The following is a 14,256-nucleotide window of genomic DNA, read 5'->3' on the forward strand; positions in this document are numbered from 1 at the left end:
CTGTCACGAACACCCTTGATCAATCTTCCTTGGGGATCTAACTTCCCTAATTCATCTTCATTCAATAAGATTTCCAAGATATCCTGAGGAGATATAGACTTTATAGCGAGGAGACAACGGCTTGAGTAGAATGAAGACTTTGCGTTATGGTTGTCCCCCGCACGGCACTTAGGGAGATGTTTTCTTTCATTTTCTTTTTCTTTTCTGTGTACAAGGTGCTTGTATTCGGCAAACATCTTGCACACGTGTACAATGTATATACTCCTGTCACCAGAATTGTCGGCAGTATTAGGGGGCAAAGAGCAATCGTCACACTATGCAATTTCTCCATACTTCATCTCAGCCATCGTACGAAGTAGGAAGAGGGGTTTCTAGGATTGTTTTGTTTCCCTTCTTCGGTGACGTATACATTTGGTGGAACTTCAGCAAAGATGCAACATTCGTGGGGGCTGAAGTTTCTCTCTCGCCCCTATATTTTTCGAGGAAGCCATCCTGTTTGTACTCAGTAAAAGGACAAAGTTCATATGACACTGTGTGCAATGTATCTTCGGCACCACGTTGAAACAGGGTGTGAGTAACAAGGTATATCGTGTACACTTTGACCTTAGCCAGAAACAGTATAAGATCCAGCACTCATCCCATGTAACGCCTTGACGGATGTTACATGGGATTGTGGATGTTGACTTCATCAAAGAGAACGATTCACGACAACTAGGCTCACAGGGAGAGACACACAAACCGTTCTTGTTCCTTTTAGTTCTCATGGACTTGCATACACACAAATTAATATACGCGTGCAAGCTGAGAGGACGACAGAAAGCAGCAGACAGTGAAGAGATCGCGATAATAAATAGAAAATAACGTACCGTACAACAAAGCAAAAAGTCACAACATCTTGAACAACTTGAGCAGCACAACACATGCAGGGTATCTGGAACAAGACAAACAGAAAAACAGTCTTATCAAAGAGGCACATGCATAGTGCGTTTTGAGTCGCGAAACATAAGTTCTTTCTTTGCAGATCGAGGAACTGACATTTAAGGCAGATTCACATGACTGTGTTTATGGCTGCGTGCAGCGTCTTACGTGTATCTACGTTCTATCCTGAAAGATGTTCCCTTGCAGCAATTGGCTGTCAGCTCACGTAACTTGCAAGCGCAAACGTAAACGCAGTAGAATAAATCACCATTTAGGATTAGTTGTCCGTACCCTACCTAACGAATCCACAGCGACCAATCAAAATCATCTACCTGAGTGGAATTCTATCACTTTGAAATTCTAAATTACAATGGCATATGGCCAAAAATAGCAGTCTCGCTTTTGGTGCAACGAAGAGTAAAGCGATAGCAACCTTCGAGCTTCCGCGAAAATGCGGGGATAATTTTAAATTGAACGAAATTGCTTGCAGATGTGGTTGCAATGTAGGAGCGTTGCGGGTTATCGTGCTAGAGAGGGTCTGCGGGGTTTAGCGTGAAGAAAAACGGGCCATGAGTACCTTAGGTGTCCCACCTACATAACCATCTCGCATCGTATAGTTGGCCGTTGTGAAAGCGAAGGAATGCCGAGCCCGCGGTTGGTCCCCCAACGATAGTCCTTCCAATTACTAGAGGTGAGTGCGGGTAAGCAAATTTGGACCCGGAAACCCGCAAGAATTTGATCTGGGCGACCCGCACCTGCAGTACTGTCTGTATACCCGCACTGGGACCCACAAGGGGAAGTGAGCGGTATATACCGCCAGCGCAAACGCCCGTTTCGTTTTCTTGTTGACCCTCTGGCTCAGCATGATGATGACGACGATGCGGGCATTCCTTCGGGATGCGTTCCTTCTGTTTGTTATTGACATCGGTGTTGAGGATTGAATATCCGACTGAATTACAATTTCCTGGAACTACAAGCAATTATTGTTTGATAAGTACCGTAGGTATGTAAAGTACAGCTCATTCTTCCTGCGCACGGCGTTCAATTTCCCTCCTCGCCACCATACCTTTGGCAGCACGTATCCGTTTTATGTGATGTCCGCACTGTTCTAGTAACATAACATCATGGAGACTTGATAGCTATCGTACAAACAAGTGAACCTTGTGATGGGAAAAGGCAAGCTTAAAAGGCATTGCATTAGTTTAAGTGCATTCCCACCCCAACATGAATTAAGCCACGCATTGTCGCGGGCCATTTTCGTTTCTCGTCCACTTTACCGCTGTTTCTATTTTGAAACAACGGAAATTCTGAGCGTTGGCTACGTGTTTCGGGCGACTTCAATCGTATGCCAGTAAAACTGCAATTCAACAGAGAGCCATATATGTCTGCATTAATAATCCAACTCGCCCGCCAGCACTTGCCTGCTGAAGTCTGGCACATGGATTTACACAGCCAACGACATAGGGCACTGCAGAGTAGTGATGTGTTGTTCGCGGAGGAACAGTTCGGAATGAACGAATCCCGGGCACAAACTGAATGAATTCATTCACTATCGTCGATCGTACTCGTTCACCGGTTCACTTAGACGTCCCCGTTTTGTCAGGTTTCGCTGCGTTCGCCTTCTCAGTTCCTAGTTTCTCCACTCTCCTCCAGTCGATGGTGCGCGTGTCGCCATCTATGTTCGCCGCCGTAAAGCAGTGTTGAACGCATGCGCAGTAGTTAGCCAGGCGAAGCTCAGTCAGAGGAGGCACAGTAAGCCGGTTTCGCCGCCGCGAAAATAGTGTCGGTGCTGGCATTTCCCGCCAAATTCCGGCTATTTACTTTCCATTGGCTCCGGTCCCTCACGTGACCTTTCTCGATCATGATTGGCTGAGGCTCATTTAACCGGTGGATTCGCCCGCGTTCGTTTCTCCGAGGCGCCGACCCGTCTGACCGTTGTGTAGCTGGCGTCTACGTATGTGAGCAGACGGTGATTTCGTTTCGTGGATTTCGAAGATGTTCGAGCCATGGAGGAACGCCTGAATGAAAGGTAAGCAGACAAACGTATGATGCATGTCAGTGATCAGACTTTTAATACTGTCGCCTAACTGTGTGCATGGAGGTACGCCTTGTCCCGTATTACATCAGTTTCTGCCGGTTATCAGTCATGATCTGGTTGATGATTCTGCGTGGCGTTACGCGTTACTTGTTGCGTTTTGTTCCGCTATTTGAATGTGTCTGATGTTTAGTACACTGGTGTGCATGAAAAGGAAAACAGCGTGCATCGCGTACGCAGGGATCCTCGAATTTTGTCATTAGTCGACATTAGGCGCGTAACGATAGCATGTCTTACAGAGCGTATTCAGCCAATTAACGTTGCCTGTGCTCGGGTTTACCATATCGTTAACAGGTTCCTTTTTTTTTTTTTTCATTCAGACACCGACAGACGTTCGTGGCCCTGCGATCCGCGAGCATGTGGCCCCTGTCACCAGAAAATTCGACAGTTGTGCTGGGATGAAGCGGATGGCTTCTGCGACTGCGATGGCTTCTCATCACGTGCTATATATGTGTATAATAATATCTACTTTCTCCAAACCGAAAAGGTTCCCTTAAGGATTGTATAATATGATAGTCACGCTTTCTGTCGCTCGGCACTATTTATTCTTTATTTATTCTGCAGTATTCTGTAATAATCGTGTAGATTTACTTGCATTCAAATGTTGCTTCTTGTTTATATGTTTACGGTGTCAATAAATTTGTACATGTGAATTCCTTCGTCTTCTGAATTTTCATTTTCTGCTTCCCGGTAATATTAGCAGATGGCCTGGCGAAGCGCTCGGAACAGGGGGGGGGGAGGGGAGATAATTCGAGTGAGAGGGTGTGGAAAGGGCACGCAGCGCACATGCGCAGTTCAATCAGCCAGCGCGCGCTTTTTGGCGCCGTTTTCCGGCTACTTTGTCGTGATTCGTTACTGATGATCACGTGGTCAAGGGGGCGGTGGTTTTCGTGGCGAAACTGTGGAAGCTACAGCTGCACTCCACTGGCTCAGCGCGCGTGGCCCGAATATCTGATGGAGTGATGGGCAAGTCAGTTCATTTTTGTGAACTAATTCATTTAGTTCAGTTCACTCCACTGAACTGTCTAAAAGAATAGTTCATTCGTTCACCTGTTCGCAACCACACAATCAAGTAATATAGTCCCAACTTTAAAGGGACCGAAAAGTGAAAAATAACCCCCATATTTTTGCCCACTGTCGTGCACAACATCGTTGTTTGATAAGACACAGAAAGCGTTACTTCTCAATTCGGCATATTTTTTACGTATAAGTATTTTGAAGATTGCCGGAACATGGACGGTGCTGCCAGCGAACGGCGAAAAAGAGCAACTTGGGTTTCAGGTCCAGGGCTCCCAGGGATTGGCCAACCCTTACCACGTGAGAGCTAATTTTGTAGAGAACGAAGCTGGCGCACATTATCTTACAGCTAAACACTATTTTAAAAATGACGCTCACTTCCATAGCTTTTACGTTAATAAAGCATTCAGCTACTTCGCCGCTACGAGCTACGATCCGCCGCGCCATCTGCAAGGCCGTCGGTGTTATCGCGTTTATTGTTTACGTCGTGGGTGGTCGTGTTGGTCGCGCGAAGAGAAGTGAATGACATGTTCGTCGTGGTTGTGTCAATTATTCGAGAGACCTACATATGCCTGGTGTGGTTTTGGTGTTCGGGGATGCAAAAATCATGTTCGTTCACCATCGGCGGCAGGCGTTTCTACCACAAGATTCAACAGTAGAGTGCGCAAAAACGAATGTGGTTCAAAGCACTCGGTTATTAGATGTAGCAGTCGTGTGGTATGTGCTGAGTTCATTTTGCTGCCGATGACTACGAAGATGCCGTAGAAGGCGAATTGCGAAGACGTCCGAAGCACACTGATGCTCAGTACCCAGCGATTTTGCTTCACCGAGGTGACGAGTTCAACACAACGTCTTAGGTATGTACAGGCGTCACACACGTATAAGTTATAATATAGCGACGACGTATTCCATTTAACTTATGTTATCCTACTTGTCCCGTACTTTACTTTGTCAACATCAACAAATTTAATTTTAGGGGCCTTCCAGTGTTGAAGTGGCGCAAGACTGCTTCGTATGTGTGATCTAGGCACTCAAGTTGGCATGACAGAAATAACTGAAAGCAGGTATGCAAAGTCCACAGATGGAAGCACTAGATTTTTTACGTGTTGCAGACTTTGTGACTTTTTTTTTTTTGTCTTTGGACAGGTGCAGAACATTAGTATGACGTCAACAAGAGGAGAAGAAACCGATGAGAACTACTAGCTTGTTTGAAGGGTACGAGAATAGTTCCTGTTGAGATGGAGTTATGACTTTATGACCAAGGAACGCTAATTAATTTTCTAGAGATGCATCCTCTACACTTGAATACCCAGTGCAACAGCAAACGTTCATTGTCTTTGAAGCCGCAACTACTGGAATTGTTCAATGTGTGTCAGAGCTGCAGTGAGCCATGCAAGGTTACCACATCATATTGGTCCCAAAATTTGCAGAGTCCCCCTATCTCGGACGCAACTGTCATTTCTCTTTATTGCTCTTCCGATCCTAACTTCTCAGAAATGAATATGGTTCACCATACACTGCATGGGGCACTGCCTTTCTCTGCTCATGCTTTCGGTTTCTTGTTCTGTTGAATAAATCTTCACCTGAGTTTGCAGCCATTACGCTGTCTACTGTGTTTGCCCCTCATCTATATTGATGTGCTCTAACGGTATAGCACATCAACATCCCAACAACATTCCAAACAACCTTGCCTAGTCGTACTTTTGGGTGGAAACTACACGATGTGGTAACATCCACATATATAAAGTTTTAGTCTACGGAGATTTGCTGTTTTTGTACAACCTTCATTGTACATTTCTTTTGTCTCACTTAGCATGCCTGAAGAAATGTTCTGATCTTCATCAAGATGACAGGTCATTGTTTGATCTGCAGCATCATTTTTCCTGTAATCTTTTCACCAACAGAGAATACAAAAGTGAACAAATGGTAAAATATAACTAGCTTGTTAAATTCAAAAGGGAAAGACAAAACTGTTTATACTTCTCTTGTTTATTTTGTTGTAGGTTTTACAACTGTACGTTCAAGTAAGTCAAAACATCAGAGGGCAGGAAGTCCTGCTCTATTTCCTAAATCCCTGGACAACAAAAAAGAAAGATATAGTTTGAATTGGGACAAAACGTTGATTCTGCTCTTATATTATATTTCAATTAAATGTTGCGATGCATTTGTAGTGTACACTGAAGCCAGTTTCAATTTGCAGGGCTGTCAAAAGTACTTTACAAAAGTACATATTAATTACAGTAACAGAGAACTTATGCAATAAATTATTTAGCCATTTTGGAGTACTATGCACACCAATAATGCATTGTTAACTTTGAACCCAGATCAAGGGTTAATAATAGTTGAAGTCAGCCCTCAAGTCCTTCTTTACAAATGTTAGTTGGCGGCGTGATAATGAATCAGTTACAAGTACTCCGTTTAGCAAAACAGAGTTAATTAAGCGTTAAATCCCAATCTTGGTTCAATTATTAGTTGACATTTGGAAACGTGGTCACTAAGAAGTATACTAAAAGGTTATGAACACAATTCAGCTGAATGACACTGATGAAAATTGTCTTACTTACTCCTCACATATACAAGTGAGACATGAGTATAACCTACAAATACATCTATGCCCACAGGTTACTTAACCCTCCAGGTACAAACTAGTAATTATAATATGCTGTGACAGCAAAGAAAAAGCAATGAGAAAAACTTGCAGCAAACAAGAAATGAAAATGTGCTGACAACATTTCTACAGGTCAGCGCACTGATGGGCAAGCATCCCTAATAGCATGCATGACGCAGATCGAGATCCAGTGGAGTATTTTCTATTGTATTTTCACGGAGCACCCCATATCCTTGTGAATCGCCAACGGGTGGTATAACGGAATTTCCTGCAGAAATAAGGGTTTTCCGTCCAGTTTGCCGTTCAAGTAGCGCGTAAAGACCACATGGCGCTGCCGTGTACGTTGCCATGCTCTTCGGTTTCTTGGATGTATACAAAAGACACTGGCAGTACTTCGGTGTCAAGGCACAGTATTTCGAAATATTCGTTAGTTCTGATGCAATCGTCTGTCTGCTTTTCACACGCTTTCTCTACCTCTCGGCAGCAAAAAAAAACCGTAGTATCCACCGTAGTATCCGTCGGTTTGCATTTCACACATGAACACCTGCACGACGAAAAAACAGCGCTTGTTTCGGCTTACACAAGTGCTTCTCCCTGATACATGGAAATTTCACAAAGCAGTCCATGTTCACGGCACGGTGAGCTACTGCTGAGGACGAACGTGACTCCGATTAATCTCTGGACGAGGAATCTTCTGCTGCGAAGAACACACTTTCCAGCACGCTAACGCACGAACAACAGTTCTGTGTGAGCGACAGTTCTCGAATGTGAAATTCATGCGCACTCATGTTCAAGAGGCTCGACATTCTCGACGTAGAAAGCGGTCACAAATGCAGACTGCCATTTTCGTTTCCGACGGATTAGTGCCCGGAAGTGCACGTATTACATGCGTTCTCGACAGATGGCGCGGGGTCATGCAATTGTTGACAGACTGCACGGTTTCCTACTAGGTCCCTGGACATGCAATTATGGAAAATTCGATTACAGAAAAACTACAGAGAATTCAGCGGAGTTCTTTGATATTCGAACTTTTGCAGGTTCAAGCTTTTCGCTGAACATAAAGTTTCGATAGGTTTATATTCACTTTTCAGTCCCTTTAAAGTGGCTCGACCAAGAGAGATACAACAAAATGATCTTGCAATTCAGTTTTCCAAAGGTTCGAGAACATCAACATAGCAAACGTAATCTTTTAGGTCGCTTTTTTATTTTGCTTTAATTTTCTACGTATATTTTTAACGAGAAAAGTATTGCACAGATCAATATGCAAGGTGCCGTCGTCGTTCAATGTTACAATCGTGTATTTCTGATCACTTACGTCTGCTTGCTGCGAACTTGAGAACACAGAAGTGTTATAGAGTAACCGCAGTTTCAACTCATTTAATTCAAATGCATGAGAGAGCTTGAAGAAAAGTACAACGTCTAGCGTTGTGGAGGAAAAATTGGGAAGCTTGCAGTGTATTGCCGCAAAAAGCGTGCCCGCTCCAGGGTGTGCCAGTCACACAAGCAGTCAGCCAGAAGTCAGAACATAACGGCGCCACTAGCAGTCCACAATTGCGAGAAGGAGCTCAGAGCGACCTCAGCGCAATCAGTTGTAAATGATTTACTCTTGTTCAGCGTTCGCCGTTCATATAGTTCACTTGCCCACAGTACTTCAATCCATACGGCGTTCAAAGTCGCTCTGCTGGCTCTCCCTCCCCGCGCTTTTCCTTAAGCGCATGCGCCGTGGACGAGTAACAGTTCTGACAGGCGCTGCGAGTACTTCCAAACGACCCGCGGCATCGTTTAGTTCTTTAGTTCATCCAGTTCTCTTCCTTCACACAGTCCACTCGAAGCTCTCCCAGGCCTCCACAGCTCCCCGCATTTGCGGCAGTAGAAAAATAAAATCACGTCACAGTCACGTGGTATTACATCGTCAGGCATCATGACGGATGCCCATTGGCCAAAGGAGGATGCGCGCTCTGGGATTGGTTGATAAAGTTTCGAAATATCTGACAGCTCACTTTTCGCGGGCAGTCTGGGCAGTCGGCCAGGCGGGCAGCTCCAAGCAAGGTCGCTGCGTCTCCGCGGCTCGCCGATGTCGGTTAACCACAACGACCAAAGAGGAAGTGTACGCGCGGGTTTGTTCGTGAGCTATAGTGACTCTGGCCATGTACTGATCTCCGATAAAGTGTCAACCTACGGACATTCTTGCCGGGTCGGAACTGGAATGCTTGGTGAGCTGACGCCTGAGGAACACTTTCGAGCGCTGTCGCATTTTCAAATACAGTGACTAAGAAGAGAGTGTTCGTAACGACGAAAGTATTTCCCGTGACTGTGTGACCTACGGTGCACCGCCAGAATGAGAAGAAGATGCTCATCTGTGAAACGCACGCACTCGTGGACTTCGCTCGCCTCCAGAAGTAGACTGTATGTGTGCTTTGCAAGTTCGAACTTGGTTTGGTTGCTGTCTATTCAAGGAACGAAACATCCTGTACGCACGGTGAATATATGAGTCAAACATTTGAGTTTATACGTTGCATCAATAAATATGTATTTCGCCTATCAAAAATGTCTTCGTTATTTTGGAATAACGGGCGCCAGGTATGAAAACCAGTAGAAGTCAATGGCAGCCAGGGCCGGCCGAAAGCCGAGCCAAACTGAGAGGTTGCTGATTGGTTGGCTGCTAGACATCACGACGCATTTTCATTGGTCGTATGTTCAGTGTTGCCTGAATTATCTCAAACTATGGGCTCTATGGGGAGCTGTGGGCGCCTGGCTCTCCCTCCCCGCGCTTTTTCTTAAGCGCATGCGCTGTGGACTAGCACCTTCTCTGAAGGCCAACGGCAGACCCTGCGAGTGCTTCAAAACGTCCCGCGGCATCGTTTAGTTCTTTAGTTCACCCAGTTCTCTTCCTTCACTAAGTCCACTTGAGGCTCTGCCTCGCCGCACCGCCCGCGCTCTTCCGTAAGCGCATGCGCTGTGGACGAGCAGCAGTTCTGACAGGCAACGGCAGGCTCTGCGAGTCCTTCGAAACGACTCGCGACGTCGTTTAGTTCTTTAGTTCATCCAGTTCTCTTCCTTCACACAGTCCACTTCAGCGCAGCACCACAGCCACTCAAGGCCACAGCGTATGCGCCGTGGTCTCCCGCCCTTCTTCTTGCGCGCATGTGCTTTGTTAGCTTTACAAAACGTTCGTTAGATGGCGCAGATGTCACACTTGGAAGCGTATCAAAGCGTATGCGTTGTGGGTGTCGAGGCCCAATGAACTGAATTGAGGAACTAATGTTTTGGTTGTTGTTGAACTAGTTCGTTCAGTTCACCCGAATGACTAGTTCAGTTTGAAGGGTTCGTCCACGAACGACACATCACTAATCTGATGTGTTCGTTCAAATCAGTGAACATTAGAGACTCGTTCGAAAGATTCGTTTGCGAATCATTGACGTTAGTGGGTCATGTGACCATGCTCTACTAGTTTTCTATGCGGAGCCTCTACCGTAGCCACTGAGGCGCCAAATTCGAAGTAGGCAGGCGCCAGGGGACTGGTTTAAGATGTCTAAGTACTGATCATTACTAAATACGTACCACATAGGAATGCACCCGTTCAGTGCAGCACTGAGTTGCCCCGAACCCACACCGAGAAAATCGGCCGAGCGCCAGAGTGCAATCCCAAGAAGCATCGCGATTACAGGAAGCACAGAGGAAGGCGGAAGCGGCAAGTAGCCAGGTGTAGCCGGACAAGTAGCAGCATACCGCCATCGTCAGCACGGCATTCGATTGGTGCCGCTCGCTACTGGTCGCGCAGCCTACGAGCCACAGCGAGCACAGATCTCTATAGGTGGCGCACGCTAGTATCCACCAGTGCGGTGCAGTTTCATGCTCGATAATGCCTCCCCCCAGGGCACCGCCAGTGTAGAGCGCTACGCACCGCGGTGGTTTCGGGGCAATTCCGGAGCAAGTTTATCGAGGACGCTATTAGTTTCTTACCTCCATGCGAACCGGTAAGCTCTCAGTGTGGCCAATCGGGCTCGTGGCCTGTCATATTCAAGCTGCGGAGGAATGCCGACAGATGGCGCCTGCACCAGAATAGTTGAGTGTTGATTCATTCGACCGCCGGGAACGGCGGAAACACTACCACGAGCGGGAAGTAAGCTCGATCGTGGGTGGCTTTCGATTCTTACATTCCTACTAACAGGTCGCAGTGAGCCTCGCTGTTTCCCGTAGACTAAGTTCGTTCTTTTCGAAAGAAAAGTGCTGCACCGGTCCATCACCAGTTCTTAAATACATGCGAGGTTCATGGCGAAAAGAATGTGAGAGGGTTGCACTGCTTGAACTAGTTCAGGGTCGGGGTGCAGGCGAAAAGAATGGACCTACTATGAAGGGGACCAAAAAGTAACATTGAAAGTGAATTTGCGTGACCAAAGAAAGCCCTGCCGAGAGGCGGAAGCAAGCGGAAAGTGGACTGAAGAAAATGTAAACTACGAGAGAATTACAGCGCGGCAGAATGAATTGTTTATTTTCTTCGTGACAGCGAGAGACGGTCCCATAAACGCTTATCGCAACATATGACCAATATGGCCGGCAGGTGACTGTCAGATCTAGCGCGGTAATGTGTTGTACGAACACCATCATGGAACACACTCGCACACAAAACAGAACTCTGACTCAGTTACTGTCTACAACCCTGCACATAAGTAGATGCCGGTTCGCCGTTGATCACATGATTATGACGTCGCGGAAAGATGAACGAAAGAACGAATATTTTGAACGAACGAGTTCACCAAACTGGACTGTAGTGCCCGTCACTACTGCTGAGCTCGCGTGTGACAGAGAGGGATCACTTAGTTGGCCATGGAGTGAGGGTAATGCGGGTATACCCGCATTACCCGTGGTCGCATTGCGGGTACACCCGCTACCTGCAGCGATCGCGAATTCCTACTCGCAGGCGCGCTCAGCTCTACCAATCACTTTCTTTCAAAGTAGAAATACTTAGCCTCAAAAAAAAAAAGAAGAAAATAAAAAAAATTATTTGCATCTGATGATTGAAAGTTGTTTCACAGCGGAAAGGCCAGCGCGCGAGAAGTCAATGTGTTGGCTGCCAGTCGAAATGGAAGCGACTCTGAACTCTTCGACGTCACCGCTTCGCTCGGGAGTGTGTCAGAGGGCTCGCAACACGAAGAAGACTTATTTTTTCTTTATTTTTCTTTTTTCTTTTTGTAACAGTATTCTGGCGTGCAGTACAATGCGTTCATGACAACGTGAAATGCATTATGAACGTGAACAAAAGACAATTGATGTTCTGAGGCTGGAACAACATAGAAGGGGCAAGTACATACAAAGCTCCTGTGACTTTTTCAGTGACTTTTCTGAACTTTTCAGTGACTTCCATCTTTCAGCATTATGAATGTGTTCCTACCCTTTTAAGAAATCTGTTCTACGTTCAAGATGTTTATCTAGCTTGAGATTATCCAGAACAGATTCCGGCGAACGCGTTCGTTTGTCAGTCGGTCGTTTCTGGTAAGTGGGAGGCTCTGACGGGACTTACCTTATTGCGCGTTACAACCGTGTGCAAGAATGTGACCTCCCTGGGAGCCCTCGCTGTGTTGGCACGTGTTGACGGGTGGTTGAACGAGTACTTGCTACGATAAAAAAAAAGAAAAGAAAACGTCAAGGAAATGCGGGCTATAGTCCCCGTCAACTATGTTTTCTGGCTGAATGCAATACCACACAATGGAGCGTATAATAGTATTCCAGTCTTACAAACCTTTTTCTTCAGTACTTCTTTCAAGCACCAGGTCGATCACGTGTCAGTCTTTGTACCCTGCGCTCATCGTGCCCTGGCTCCGCCGAACACTTCAGTTACGATCGTCGTCGATGTTCCCACGCCGGACCCATGGCTCACCTGCAATGTGCGATGTGACTTACGAGACATCCTCATGATGATCTTCCATGGTTACGGACGGGACATGACGTCACAAGTGTGGTGGAAACTGTGTTGTCAAAGATTCCATACAGGGCTTGCTGCATGCTTTCTAACAACAATTGGCTTTCATAAATTCATGCTGCGTTCTATTGAAGATCGCATCCACAACGTATTCATAAACTGTCCGTCGTCTGACTTTTAAATGGCATGTCAGTAATGTCCTTGAGGGTTAATTTCACCTACAGCAGGGCCCTACAGGTTTAACATAACGAAAACTTTTCTGCCGAATAGACGACCATCAATGGGAGCTATAGGTTTCAAAACTGCACAAATATAAAAATGTGTATTATAATATGTATCAATTAAGCTAGAAGGGAAAATATATATTGCAACGGTCTCTGTGCCCTATGTGAGCAACACTTACACACAGTCACCTCACGGTCACTACGGGAGAGATATGGTTCGAGTGGGTACTTGACGTCATGCCTTGAAGGGCTCTTCTTGTCTTATCAGTTGTTTTTGCGCCTGCAGGCCACCCAAGATGACCTTTCCTAGCGAGGACATCATTAAACTTACACTTGATTTAACGAACTATGAGAAAAAAAGCCGACAGCAATTGTTCAGAGAGACACCATCAGACACGAGAAGGGATGGCAAGTGAGATTGTTCCCCACTGCGGATGTTACAGATCGCTTGAGACGATAAAAGGGCAATGATGGGCGAACTACGTAGATATTTAGGGATATTAGCATCAATGACGAACATTCGAATTAACCGTAACACACCCGCCGAAAAAGGAAAAAAAGGCAGACGGCACAAATAGGTGGGAATTCTGAGCGACCATCGGTAAGAGTGACGCTTTATATTAATCCAAGGAGAAGCAAGGGCACGTTCCGCGGTGATCCCTGGGGGTTTTAAGTAACCACCTCCCGGACACAGCGTACGTTATTTACTGTGACAGATTTACAGATTAATACACTATGAGTAGCAGAGGAGTTACAGGATCAGCGAAGATAAACGCAAGAAAATCCCGCTTCTAAAAATACGCTATGCAGTTGGTAAAGAACAATTTACAAACACAGTGAGAACAGTAAAAAAAATCGAAACCACACAGTGAAATGCTACAACGCAGCATAAATAATAGTGAAAGATATACGCATTGGGGATCTCACCTTACTCTGGACTTCCAGTGATGTTCACTTGATGAGTTGGATATCCATCGGCAACCTGGCGGGGTCTGGAGGCACACTTACGGGATCCCGGCTTATGTGGAAGGCTGATAAGGCGTTACCCGGCCCCCATAGCTCCCCCTCTTCGCGGCTCCGTCAGGCATCATAGTTGATACCCATTGGCCGAAGGACATTGCGCGCTCCGCTATTGGTTGGCAAAGTTTCAAAAGCGCATTCTTTCGCGGGCTGCCTGTCTGGCGGGCAGTTACGAGAAGAGAAGGGAGAGAAGTGGCAGCGGCGTCTCGACTATGTCAGTTGACAGCACCATATGACCGCATTGTTCAAAGAGAAGCCGCAGATTTGTTAGTGTGTCAGAGTAACTCAGCGCGTGTTGTGATGTTTCCCGACACAAGTATCCTACGTACGAACAGTCTCTCGAGTTCAGAACTGGAATGCAGTGGCGAGCTGACGCCTGAAGAACACTTGTGAGCGCCGTCGCATTTTCAAATGCAGTCACAACGGAGTCAGGATTCGGTGTCCGTGCGACAAG

General features: G+C 46.2%; 1 protein-coding gene across 2 annotated transcripts in view; it reads right to left on the reverse strand.

The window, feature by feature from the left end:
• Positions 1-13,770, reverse strand: part of LOC135374097 (uncharacterized) — a 127,255-nt gene extending 113,485 nt beyond the window's left edge. Inside the window, exons 1-3 of one of the 2 annotated variants that reach the window (XM_064607093.1) lie at positions 13,710-13,770; positions 12,379-12,516; positions 12,160-12,253 (exon numbers count right to left, since the gene is read on the reverse strand). The gene's annotated coding sequence lies outside the window, so the exon portion shown is untranslated. Of the gene's footprint in view, positions 1-12,159; positions 12,254-12,378; positions 12,517-12,961; positions 13,112-13,709 lie in introns of those variants that run through there. The other variant, XM_064607094.1, reaches the window with a different exon arrangement.
• Between the last annotated feature and the right edge of the window lie 486 nt (positions 13,771-14,256).

This window comes from Ornithodoros turicata, unplaced genomic scaffold, assembly GCF_037126465.1.
Source record: "Ornithodoros turicata isolate Travis unplaced genomic scaffold, ASM3712646v1 Chromosome44, whole genome shotgun sequence".
Taxonomy (NCBI): Eukaryota; Metazoa; Arthropoda; class Arachnida; order Ixodida; family Argasidae; genus Ornithodoros; species Ornithodoros turicata.